The 12808-nt window shown below is 38.6% G+C and overlaps 1 long non-coding RNA gene across 1 annotated transcript; it reads left to right on the top strand.

Annotated features, from left to right (window-relative positions):
- The first annotated feature begins 2106 nt into the window (after positions 1–2106).
- On the top strand, positions 2107–8538 carry LOC140680353 (uncharacterized). The gene is made up of 3 exons (XR_012051542.1): positions 2107–4239; positions 5749–5896; positions 6663–8538. It is a non-coding gene; the product is annotated as an uncharacterized lncRNA (long non-coding RNA).
- The last annotated feature ends 4270 nt before the right edge of the window (positions 8539–12808 follow it).

Here is a 12808-nt window from a genome sequence, read left to right as displayed (position 1 = left end):
AGCAATGGGAATTTTTATACTTCACGACAATATTGAAGGTTACTTCACAAGCTCCTAATTCAGATTTTCCAGCAAAAGGACTGCCAAGCATAAAAAAAAATATTTCTGCTTAGGCCTGGTATCTGGTGTGGTAAGTCAGTGTGAATGGTCCATTAGCCCCCAAGAAGTCCAATGGAACGTGGTGGAACAAATCCCGAAGGCAGGGCAGAGATGAGTAATGGTGTTACACTGGATCAGTGTTACACCAGGAGAGGTGAACAATGGCAACTGTATTTCCCAAAGCCTGGAATTTCTCTCCATTATTTTTTCTCTTCTAGCAACAGGACTTTCTCAGTTTCCACTTCTCTTTGGAAAAAACACTGTTTTTATTATGCCAGTGACCAGACTGATCACAACCCAGATAACCACATTAAATCAGTACAGATTTTACCGTGACACAGATGTATCCAAATTACTTTGTGCATGTTTATCTATTTCAAATAAAGCAAAAACAAACTAGATAGCTCAAAATTAGGAAGATATGGTGGTTTCAGTTTGAAAACTGAAAAACCAAACAAAACTGAAAACTGAAAAACCAAACTGCAAAACCATGACAGTAAACATTATGATGAATGGATTTTCTGCATCACTTATGTAATGAATAAGTAGTAAATATTATTTTCTACTACTTTGAGAGGGAATGATAGTGGAAAGTAGAGGAGAAAAAAAGGAATTTAAAACTCCAAAATAAAAATAAATTCAAATCCAATACATGCTACAGCTAAATCTGATCAAGTGCTGAGGACTGCATAACAGAGGCAGCATCTTTATCCTGACAATTATCCTCCTCTTCTTACATATAGTTCTCTTCAAGGCACCTTTTTTTTCCACACAAAAATGCCTTGATTGATAATGAAATTCAGTGACAAACCTGTGGGTTCTCCAAGACAGATTGCAACTTTTGGAGAATTATTGTGTCTCCTAAAATGTGAACACAGACTGTTTTGCTCAACAATTCCAAGAGATGTCAGGAACATGGTAGGTTATGCATACTGTTTTATTTTGCATAACACAGACTTTTGTAACATGCAGGAGATCTCTCATATTAACATTAATTTTTAATTATTTTTTCCACAATTCAGCACTATATTCCAAGTAATATAAAAGACACAAGGCACTGAAATCCCACAAGGAACTCCAATAACATACTATGATACCTTGTAATTTATGAAATTCATATGAGACTCTTTGCACTGTGGAAACAATTTTACCAAGACTGCATACGAAGTGTGATCCTTCAGTATGACAGTGTTCTAGTGTTCTCTGTCAGAAAGCAATGTTTGTTTGGGGATTTTTTCCTCAGCACTAAAATAAAATTGACAGAATACAGTGATGCAAGGAATCAAAAAATCATCCTTTTACCGTCAAAGAATCTTCAACCTAACCCCCAAGTCTAAACTTCTGACAAAGAAAGGGAAAAGGTAGAGCATATCCTGGTGGTGACAATGAAAGGAAAAGGATTTTTAATATGAAATAGGTCACCTTTATGACCAGGTGACAGCTGTGTGTGAGTGATGGATGCCTTGGAGAGATGTTTCAACCTACAGATGTGTGAGTGACACATTAAAATTTTCCAGCAGAAGCTGCTTGCATAAAAGACAGAGAACATAATGAAGAAGTGGTATCTGACCTTTAGAGGGGAGAAAAATGGAGAGGGACTGTGCAGCTGCCTGATACTTCTGCAAAAACAAAAGTTAAAGTTCAAGCTGTACTACAGTCATACTGGGGCTTGTTCTTTCTCTTGTACAAATTACTACTCTCCCCATGACCTGCAAGATAACATTACCTGAAGTAAGAGGTACAGAAAGAGGTACAGTATTTCCCTAGGACTCTGCAAGTATAAACATTTCATTATTCTTCCTTTTTTAATGAGTGGGTTCATCATACGCTGTTTTATAAGCAACAGACAAAGGTAATTCTGGTTCCTTCTTACACACTGCTTACTGTGTCTAATTACATCCTGTGCTTTTTCTGACATGGATTTCTCCCTAAATTTCCATATACAGTGCATTCACAACAGTTCTCTCCCACAGGGTGCTGAAGAGTGGTAGATTGGGTCTCTGAAACTGGGAGATGCTCAAGGAAGAAAAGGCAGGGAGCACTTAGTGCAAGTTCCTCTCGACCAGTCTTTCTATTGCTCTCAGATTTAAGGATGGTCCCTTCTTCCCCAGAACTTAATTTATACAATTTGTCAAGAACAAAGAATGTACAGATTAGTAGCTCAGTATTAATCAGCTGAAATCAGCCCCTGTCATTCTACTCCCACAAAATTGAAAGCCCTTTCAAAGAATCAGTGCCTTGGAGTTCTGGATAATCATCATTTAATATTTGAAACCACCACTCAGGAGGTACCTATCTATCAACATGTCACTTCACACACTAACAAAACAATTCTTCTTCCATTGCACCTGAGCTTAAGAATCTCAAGGTGTTTTGGAAGCAGTAAGCTTGAAAAGTCTTATGGGATTCTTGGGTTCCCAATGCAAAGGTTGAGTTGGGACCTCAGTGGTTGCTGGATTTCTGGGTAGAACTCAGTTTGGACCAATTAAAATTAAATCTCTTTAAAACCATGTTTAGCATTCTGCTTAAAACTTGAAATACCAGAAGTGGCCATTCACCTTTAATTTAAAGGTGACAGACTAAGCCCTAGTCTGTCAGTGATTACTAATGCTGCTGGATCCTCTATTAGATCAGAGCCATCATCGAACACAAAATCTATCACATGCAAACAGAATTTGTAAAATGTTTTATGCCACTTGATCATAACCTCAGAAAACTATTGATCAAATTTAAGATATAAAGAAAAAATGCTAATGACGGATAGCAAGGCTGCTGACACATCAACATGTAAAAGAACTTGGCTGAGTTATTTCTTTTTATCTATCAAGAATGACTTTTGCATATTTTTATATTCTAAAAATACAGAATTAACTGCATCTGTTAGATCAATAGCATAAAGTATCAATGCTGTCATCCATAAACACACAGTCAGTTTTATGAACCAGATTATTAGTAGTTAAATATTTAAAGCTGCTTGCCCTTTGGATCTCACTTTGATGCTTGTAGCCAGAACATACTATCTTCCAACACCACATCCAGGCTCCACAGTGTGGGAGGAAGATTTTGAACCAGACCAAGAGCAAAATTAATTTTCCATCCTTCCAGACATGAAAAGAAAACCAAGAATGGGTTCAAAACAATACTGCACATTTTGGCTCATTAGAGATTGTCTTCAAGGAATGATACAGAATGAGCCATATGAGAAAAGGCATAACAAATTTCAGGGGGCAGAGTTTAAAGGTTTGGTTATTGCTGTGAGTCCTGCCACACACAAAGCAAAAGCCCAGCAAAGAATGAATCATCCAGCCACGCTTGCTTTGTCTCCTTTTGTTTCATGGCTTTCTCTTTCCTCTGCAGTGTTTGTCACCCTCAGTCCTTCTCAGTTCAAGCCCATATCATTCTGCATTATCTGCTCCCTCATCCCCTGCCCTGTTTGGTTTGAAAGCTTAAAAATAAATATGTGCCACAGACCATCTATTACAAGTAACTCCTTGAAACAATATTTCAATTAAATCAAAATGTCTGGATGTCCAAAAACTGGGAGGGCACAGGCAGCACCAAAATCGGAGCTGTTTTTATCAAGAATATTCCAGGAGCTGATTCAACAATCCCTGGCATGTCTATGGGAGAGAGGCAGTGAAATGGCAATGCTGTGACATGGTCCTTTCATCCAAAACAGGGTCAAGGCAGCAGCAACCACAGCACAATACATTTAACCTGGGAAAAGGATTGTCTCCCTGGAATTGTGCCCATTTCCCCAGGGTGCTCGTCAGGCTGTGCACTGAAATATAACAGTTGGTTTCAAACAAACCCACAGTTATATGACACTGAAATTTTAAGACTGAAATCCTGCCTGGTTTCCTTTCATGGTAACCAAGGAACAAACTTAGAGCTACAGAGTAAAAATCAAAGCAATCCAACAAAAAAAATATAGTATTTTGCTAATTCTTGGTGTCCAGTTGTATCTAAAATGAATCCTATTTTGTCTTTTTCAGTTACTCCAATTGTTCTCTTTGTGGACTGACCAAGATGCTCTGAGCTGTCTGTGGCAGGTGGGACAAGACACATTCTGTGGACACAAACAGGGTTAAACTTTAAAGGAGCACTTCAGCATCCAAGGCAAGGGGAGCTGGCACTGAGGTGAGGAAAGGATGTTCACAGAAATAAGTTTATGGTGAAATTTGGGACACCTCTGCTAGACAACACCTGTGTACAAGCAGCAAGAAAGTGTAATGTGTGATTAGCCTAGACACGCTGAATTGTCTCTTGACTCTGTAAGAGATGCTCTGCTGGGACCTGACAGAGATGGGACTGATAGAATTCAGAGAGTGAGAAAAGCACAAACATTAATTACAATCAGACCAAGGCTGACTCTCAGAGTCACCAAGCACAGACCTGATTTCCAAAAATAAGGGATATATTTATCTAGCACGCTGTCCCCATGATTGCTACTTATCTGTATCACACAGGAAGCAATCCAATGTGCTCATAAATTTGTATGAACTGTACTCGTAAATGAAATAATAAATGTCTTCCCAATGCATTCCCATTGACTTAGAAAATGCACTGAATTGTTTTAGATTAAAAAGTGGATATTTACAGATTTCACAGTCAAAAAGGTAGTGTGGCACAACCACTTTGCTCGCTACTGCTAATAAGTCTGTCATCATAACAAATTAGCATGTCTGTGTAAAAATATACATGTATTTGCATATATTCATCTGCAGACATTTCCATTCCTGTTTTAAAAGTACTTCACAATGTCATCTCAAACCCTGTAGTCAGTATTAGTATTTATATGAAGTCAGTTAAATTTAAGATGCTAAAATAGTGCTTTTGTTTCCAGGAGACCTCTCTGTCAATTTATTTTAATTTAAATATAGCATATTAGTTTTCTCTAAAAAAGAGGAAAGAAACAGAACTGAGCTTTTTGTCACTTGGAATCACATTATCTCCTAAGTATAATTCACATAAAACAAATTATGAGGCTGATCAAATGCTCTGTTAACATAATTCTTTAATAATAATATCACTTAGATCTTAAACTGCTTAATTAGATTTCAGTCATTGCAATCAACAGCCTCATTGAAACTGTTCATCTATAATTTATACTCTTTGCATTTTACTGTTCATTTTAAAAACAGCATTAACAATAAGAGCCAATACTAAGTAGGAAAAAGTAGTAAAAATTAAAACCCTTTAGGTTTTGGGGTGAATTTAATTCCTGATTCACTGAGTATCAGTGAAGATATTTTTTTTTTTTTGAATGGATTCATGATTTTCCTTTAGGAAAAATACATTTGGACTTCAACCACACATCTAGATACAGCTTTTGCATCTGACCACAAATCTGAACTGAAAAAAAGAAGTTGTGCTTTTATTGGAAAGTTGATAAATTAAGTAGAACTTTCAGACTCTTGAAGCCTAAACACATTCAATTTAACTTCCAGTCATTAATTAGATGCCTCTAGATAAAGAAGGTGTAAAGAACAGGCCTAAAAAATGCCACATTTGCTGAAGTCATGTTCTTTACTTTAAAGAAGACATGGTTACTGAGAACAATGCAGAATACTTCTGTAAGGAAGTATTTTTGCATTTCTGAACATTAGAAAACAACCATGTCCAAAATATTTATTTTTTTTTTTTCAGTGCAGATGGAAATAGGTAATCCAGGAGCAGATTACTTACTGTCTTGGAATAAACTACAATTATATCTCCAATGGTAAAGTACAACCTTTGGGTCTGGCCTGCAGGAAACACAACTCCCCAGCTGACACCAGCCCCCTACATAGCACAGGTGGGATATTACAGCTCCATAACTTTAGAGAATATTTGAGAATTTTTATTCGTCTTTGAACAGAGAATATCTTAATGTTAAAAGTCAGGAGTTTTGCTTTTATTCCTATCATTTGAATAGCAAGATGTTTATCTGTTGTTATTGCAAGATGGTGTATTTACATACTTCCAAATTTATAAATATACTCCCTTTAAACACAGTGATTGGTTAACACCTTGGTGTTTCTTCAATAACTATTTTAGCTGCTTAAACTGAACACATTTCAGTAGCTTCTTCCTAGCAGTGCCCACAACAGACCCCAGCAGGATTTTAACACCCATCCCTCTAGAGCATTCTGCTGATATGCTCAAAATATAAGTGTAAACTAGCAGGCATCTGCTAAGCTACTAGGGAAGTACCCAGTAAGTAAATAAATGCATCTGGGTTGCAGCCACTGAGATTTATAGCACTTTTCCCCGATTTCCTTTTTCACACTACAGTAAATACAGTAATGGTGCTGGCTAATAAACAGCCATAAATCTGCCTTCCTGTGTTTATGATGTTTTCTGATTGAAAAGTAATGCTGTGAAACTGATGAAGTCAGGGACTATGAATGCAGGAAGGCTTTGGGTGCTGGGGGGGAACACGTTTTTAGTACATTTGAAACAGTCCATTTTGCAAGAGGTCTCCACTCCCACATCAATAAGTTGGGGTTTTCTCATAACCTTCACCCCCTCTATTTTCCACATGTTGTAAACTATATTTTTATTCCTAATAAATTCAACAGACCCAGTGCAGATGTAGAATAGAAGAGGAGGTCTGGAGTTTGTGAACATGGCTTCTCACCAACAACTTAATTCAGTTCCCATGAAATCGTCGGAAAAATTCCTGTAGACTTCCATGAGAGTTGAATTGGGCTTCTGTTACTTCCTTCCTTCCACACTGTTTCTTTTATCCCACTCTTCCATCCTTGAGGGCAGTTTGGGAGCAGTGGTATAGAACACACAGCTGTTCTCACAACTCAGTTAATAGAGCCCTGCACCAAACTACTCAAATGTTGGCTGCAGGATCTCGGCAGGCAGAGAGCATCCTCCCAGGAATAGCTCAGCATTCTTTCAGCACCTCACAGTCTGCTGACCCTGACAGGGCTGTCCATAAAAGTCAGACATTTCTTTTCAAGTACTGACACTGAGGAGAAATGTGACAGTGAGGGGCTTTTCTCAGACATTCGTAGGTGCTAGTTTGAGAACTAAATCACAAGAAAACAGAAAAGGTGACTTAATTAGATTATTTTATCTTTAGAAACTCTGGAAACAATGTATTTTATCAACTAAAAGGCTTGGCACTTCTGCATGTTAGAAGTGCTATACACTTGTGAAAGGTAGTTCAAATATTAATTAAATCAGTTTGCAGATGTCAAATCTGTGAGATGTCAAGTGATAGCTACAGGGAATTAGCTGTGTTTATATTTAAAGAGAGAAGAAATATTTTCCTTTCTACCAATGAGAAGACAGACACTTCTGGCATTGGGCAACAGAAGTGGTAACTTCCTTGCAATCTATCTCCTCTTGCCCATGTATCCCCTTCCCTCCTGGCAGATGTGCTAATTTCAGCAAAGTTTAAAGTGAATTCCTTCAAAGAAAACAGTTAAGACAGGCCTAGCAATGGTGACCTGTAAGAAGTCTCTTAAGAGGAAGCGTAATTTCATTTTAACAGCTACCAATGCTGCAGACTGATATAAAATCCCCAGGGCTACAGGAACCGCAGTACAAAGGAGGAGGTGAGACTTTATGACTGACTGAACAAGAAATCCCATTATTTTCCTTCCACAAGAGCCCATGCAAGAGTCTTCCTCATCCCCTTGCAGTGAAACCTGCACTAATGCTAAAGGGGGAAACTCTCAAATCCAGCAGGTTGCTACACAGGGAGAATTCCCTCAGGAATTGCAATGGACACTCTCCTTCCCAGCTATTACTGACTCCTCAGAACTGCACAAGACAGGTCAGGTGAACTGTAGACAGGACAGGTGAACTGTCAGGAACTCACCAAAGTTCACAAAATTGGGGCAACATCCATTTTTATTCCTGTTTTTGATACACACAAAATGCACAGAGCAAGCAGTTTTAGGACCGATGCATGTGGAGAATAAACATTTTTGAATAGGGAATATTTTACTTTCTGTGAACAAACTATATTTTGATCAGTAATATTCGAAATTTGAGTTAAACTGTACACCAGGACTAGCATCATTTTAATAGATATTTTGCAGTAGGAGAATTGAAAACTCTAAATTTCAAATGCAAAAGAAAAAAACCTGTGCAGCTCTAACACTGAAAGGTCACTGCTTATTTTGCTTTATCTCTGCTATGCCCAGTTTATAATTTTTTGCCATATATGAATCTCCGGACCCATTTTTATTAGTGCTAAAATAGACTGTTCTCCCACTGTCACACCATCTGTCTTTTCCTCCTGACAGCCAGTATACAGAACATCTAGGAGTTGTTCTGAAAGGAGAAAAATGGAAAAGAAAGAAAACTGTATTGTTTTGGTCACACACTCTGCTGGTGACAGCCTGTTTCCAGCAGCGACTGTCTCCACAGAGGGACACATTCAGCCTTCGCCAGCCTGTGACACACACCGAGTTTAAAAAAAAAAAAAAAAAAAAAAAAAGCAAAACAAAACCCTCACTGGTCTGAAATGAGGAGAAATGAGATTTGCTTTCTGCTCTCCCACTGTGTGATTCCAGAGAAGGGCGACTCCTCTTAATTCAGCACTGTCCTTTTGACATTTCAGGTTCTGTCTCAGAAATTTCTCTTGACAAACTTCTGATTCAGACTGAGCCTGAATCAGCACCAACAAGACCTGTTCACAGCACACACCAGGAATGGGATTTTCAGAAAGTGACAGCAAACACAATATGGGCTGTTGCTGCCTTTTTAGAATTTGACTTTAAATGTAAAAACTTTTGGGGGAACTTTTTAATACAGGTATGCCCACATAACAGCTCTCTGTATGAGTGGTAATCCAGGAGACTGCAAGCTCCACTTATACTCAAACCAGAAATGAAAAAGTACTGAGTGGCACAAGTGGGGCAACAGGCTGTTATTACAAGGAGCATCCTCACAGATAATTTTATACCTACCTGACACAGCAGTCACATCTCATGAAACAAGCTGGATCAGTCACGTTGTGTTATGTGTTAGAAATAGCTGCAGATATTTTCCTAAGAGGAGCACACGGAATCAATGGTCTGTCAACATAAAGAGAAAAAGGTAGAGTGAGAATGCATCATTCAGAACAGATTATCAGGCTGACCACCACCCAAATCCTGTGAGGTTGTACCAGGAGAGTGAGAAGGACTGAGAAGCACAAGTTTCCTGTCCATGCTCAGTCTCTGCCTACTGCATTTAATACATTAAACTTGCACCTTAAGAGAACAGTCAGACTTGTTTAGTTCCTGGGTTGGGGAATGAACATTCACCTCCCTGCTTTGACCACTGGATATTTCAAAAGCAATAAAAGAGTGGGTCATGACAAAGAATAAGAGATAAAATTGATTCAGAAATACAAAAACACAGAAAGTTCTCGAAGGCATATTTTCCACTTGTTTGCATGCAGGAGCACTTAATAACAAAACTTAGTTTCACAGAAATAAATCCCAGCACTGTATGAACCTATTGCAGTATGTGACAGCACTTCAGAGCTCAGATTGAGAGGCTGCTTGGACAGAACAGAAAGGGACAGCTTTGGAACTGGGGAGCTTCCATTTCCTTTCCATGCACTACCAGAACAACACACCTCCATAGTCTAACAGTCCTTGCAACATCCTCTTTTCCTTTGGACTAAAAATGAATTGGCATTGAAGGCAGTTGATTTTTCAAACTTTTAAGATTTTTCATGGGAAAATAGCACCATCTGTAGGAAAAAAATGGACCAAATTTGATTAAAATGTGTGTCTATTTTCAAGCCATTAAGCAAAAGTTAGGACTTCCTAAGAATAAATACACTCTTTAACAAAACTGGACCACATTTTATCCTCAGAGGAAGCCAAATGGACTTTTGCTGGTCTTGTGAAGGAAGGACAATGCCATTCCCAGCTCATGATAAGACAAAAGGGGCTATGACAAAAAATATTCTACTTTAATCCTCTCTAACACTGTTCAGAAGGACAGTCATCAATAGCCTACAAACCCTAAGTTCTTCCCCAAATACCACCATGACTGCAAATCTATATCAGGCTATTGTTAGAACTATTTTTTAGTTATTGACAGGGAAAAAGAATCAGCCTTTTCAGTAAAGTTCCCTGAATGTTGGCCAATTCTCTTTCTAACATATGCATCTTTTATCCTAAAGCACACATATGTACTAGAGAATTTGGCTGCCTGGTGTGAATGAGTAAAACATTCAACAAGAGAAGGAGCTCCATAAAGATACAACAGTGTAGTTGCATGTTGGTATTTAATGAGAAGATGAATATTATCTCAATTGACAAGACACTAATAGTGGTAGTGACTATTCTGTGAGCCATTTGCTCTCTAAAGGGACTCAAACAACTCCCATTGCTAAATACTCCCTAGGGAAAAAAAGAACTTCTCTGGGACTGAGTCCTACTTCTACCCTCACCTTGCTGGGAAACGCTGCAAAATCATTTTAAAACTTAGTTTAAAATACAAGAAAGTCTACTGGCTTTGGAAACATTTATTGTTTATCTCACAGTGCTTAAAATGTTTATATAGACTGTACCTTATTTCCTAGCATGAATGGCATTTGATTCTTTGAAAGCCTTTAAGAGATATCATGACATTTGTTGCTTTTAAAGGTAGCATTTCAATTAGTCTAATGTTGCTGTCCTAGGAGAACTGAAGATCCAGTTAAAATGGGACAGATCCGAAAAGCAAATGTTTGCATGTAGACATGCTTATGTCTGTCTTCATCAGATAGTCAGAAGAGTGTTGTTACTTGCCTGTGGACCTCTCTCTCCTTAATTTAGCCTTCACATTTCACTCTAGTTTCTGTACTGACCTTTCTTTCTTAGTGACAGTTGAACTATGCCTGAAAGCAAAATTAAAGAGCCATCCTTGTCCACATTGCCTACGAAAATCCTTAGGGATCTTTCATAGTAGCTGCAGCACAGCTGCACAAATTGATAATTCAAGAGATATCCCACTTGGCATGGAACTGATAGTTGCATCAGATAATATTACTAATGCCACTTTATTTGTCCAGCCTTGAGGTGAGATGTGGAAGAACAGAGTGTTAACAAAACCCCCCAGCAGCTTATTCCAGCAGCACAGCTGTTCCACAGGATAACAGAAAAGCATGGCCCTGCTGAACCCAGCCCAACCCAGCCAGCAGCCACACGGGCAAAGGGCTCACAGGAACAAAGCACAATTCTTTCCAGAACTACATCAATGTCTCCCTGGGAAGTCTTGAGGGGCATGTAAAATCTATCTCAGCACTGCTGGTTTTGAAGCTACAGAACAGGATGTGAGGAGTCAAAGAGAAACCTCTAAGTTCAGCTCCTCCCAAGAGCCAGCTGAGGGCTCATCACGCATGAAATGCCATCCTATTCCTTTTGGGAGCATTGCTTTCTGCAGCTTGTAAGAAAAGTTTATACAATCCATTGAGGAGGGGGCAACCAAAAAGCATCAGCAGCTGCAAAATCAAGTCTCTAACGAACTGAAGAAAAGCTTCAAGACAGCACTGATGCCAGGTGGCATTAGCCTGCAGTGAGATCTGGGCATAAAAATAAGATACATGCTGTTCTCATCAATGAAGCGCACCGAGCTCGTATTTAGTAAAAATTGCAAATTTGTTTGAACAGTCCAGGAGAGATTAATCAAAGACTGATTTGTTGCAATCTGCCATTCCCTCACTTGTCTTACATATCTGGCTTTGAAGCTGGAGAGTGACTTTGAGTCTCTGAAGTTATTTTCCATTTTCTGACATAACACCACCAGCTGTTGCTGCCTTCTGGGATGAGACAGCCCAGGTAAAATTCACCCATATGGAGAGAGCTGGCTAAAGGGAGCCTCCACTGCAGTTACACACTCATTCAAATGCACACAGACACAATCTGTGGGGTATTCTACTCCAGGCTAAATTTCATTTAAGATCTTTCTGAATCTGAAAACCTTAAACAAAATAGTGAGATTTTCTTAAGGTCTTCCATGTATGCTGAAGTCATCATGCTTAGGATGCTCAGGTTAAAATATTTCAATAAAGTAACATTTAGTTATTTTACTCAATATGGTTTTAGGACCTGATTTAAATTTGCAATTTGAATTTGCTCCATCACCACAAAGCAGATTTCATAAAAGTGAGAAGTTTGCTCTTACTGTTTTTCCATTCTTTTCATGCTTATTATTTGCAGCACCCTGAGATCAGAGCAAATTGTGCTTCATCAGAAAATTTCCACTTCAGAGCAGCTTTTCTACCCTCCTCAGGAAAAACTAAAGTGAAAATGTAGTTTCCTCCAACTTTTTCCTGTGCAGAAAAGTTAAATGTGAGCCTCCACACCAAAATGCGATGAGTAGGAACAGAATAAATGGGTCAGGTTTCAAGAGATGTCTAGCTGCAGTGATATTTGAATCTCAGGAATGTAACCTGGCAGACAAGCTGTCATGGAAAAAACACAGAAGAGCTCAGCATATTAAGTAAAAGTCTTACCACAAAACTCTTTTTGCAGCCTTCCCTTGCCTCACCTGCAGCTAACAAAACAATGAATTATAATAACCTCAGCAGTTTCATGAGTGTAATTAAACATCCAAATTATGTAACAAACTCAGCAAAAAGATTTATTCTGCAGAGCTTTGTGCAGGTATGTGACATAAGCAAATTTAAAGGCCTTATGGGTTTCTGCTGAGTCTAAAATTCATGCACACAAGCCTTTCATGCAGAATCAGATGAAAACTTCCCTTCTCCACTTGCACT

The sequence above is a fragment of the Taeniopygia guttata genome, chromosome 20 (assembly GCF_048771995.1).
Source record: "Taeniopygia guttata chromosome 20, bTaeGut7.mat, whole genome shotgun sequence".
Taxonomy (NCBI): domain Eukaryota; kingdom Metazoa; phylum Chordata; class Aves; order Passeriformes; family Estrildidae; genus Taeniopygia; species Taeniopygia guttata.
The sequence above is the reverse complement of the archived record's forward strand: the minus strand, read 5'-3'. Positions and strand labels throughout refer to the sequence as shown.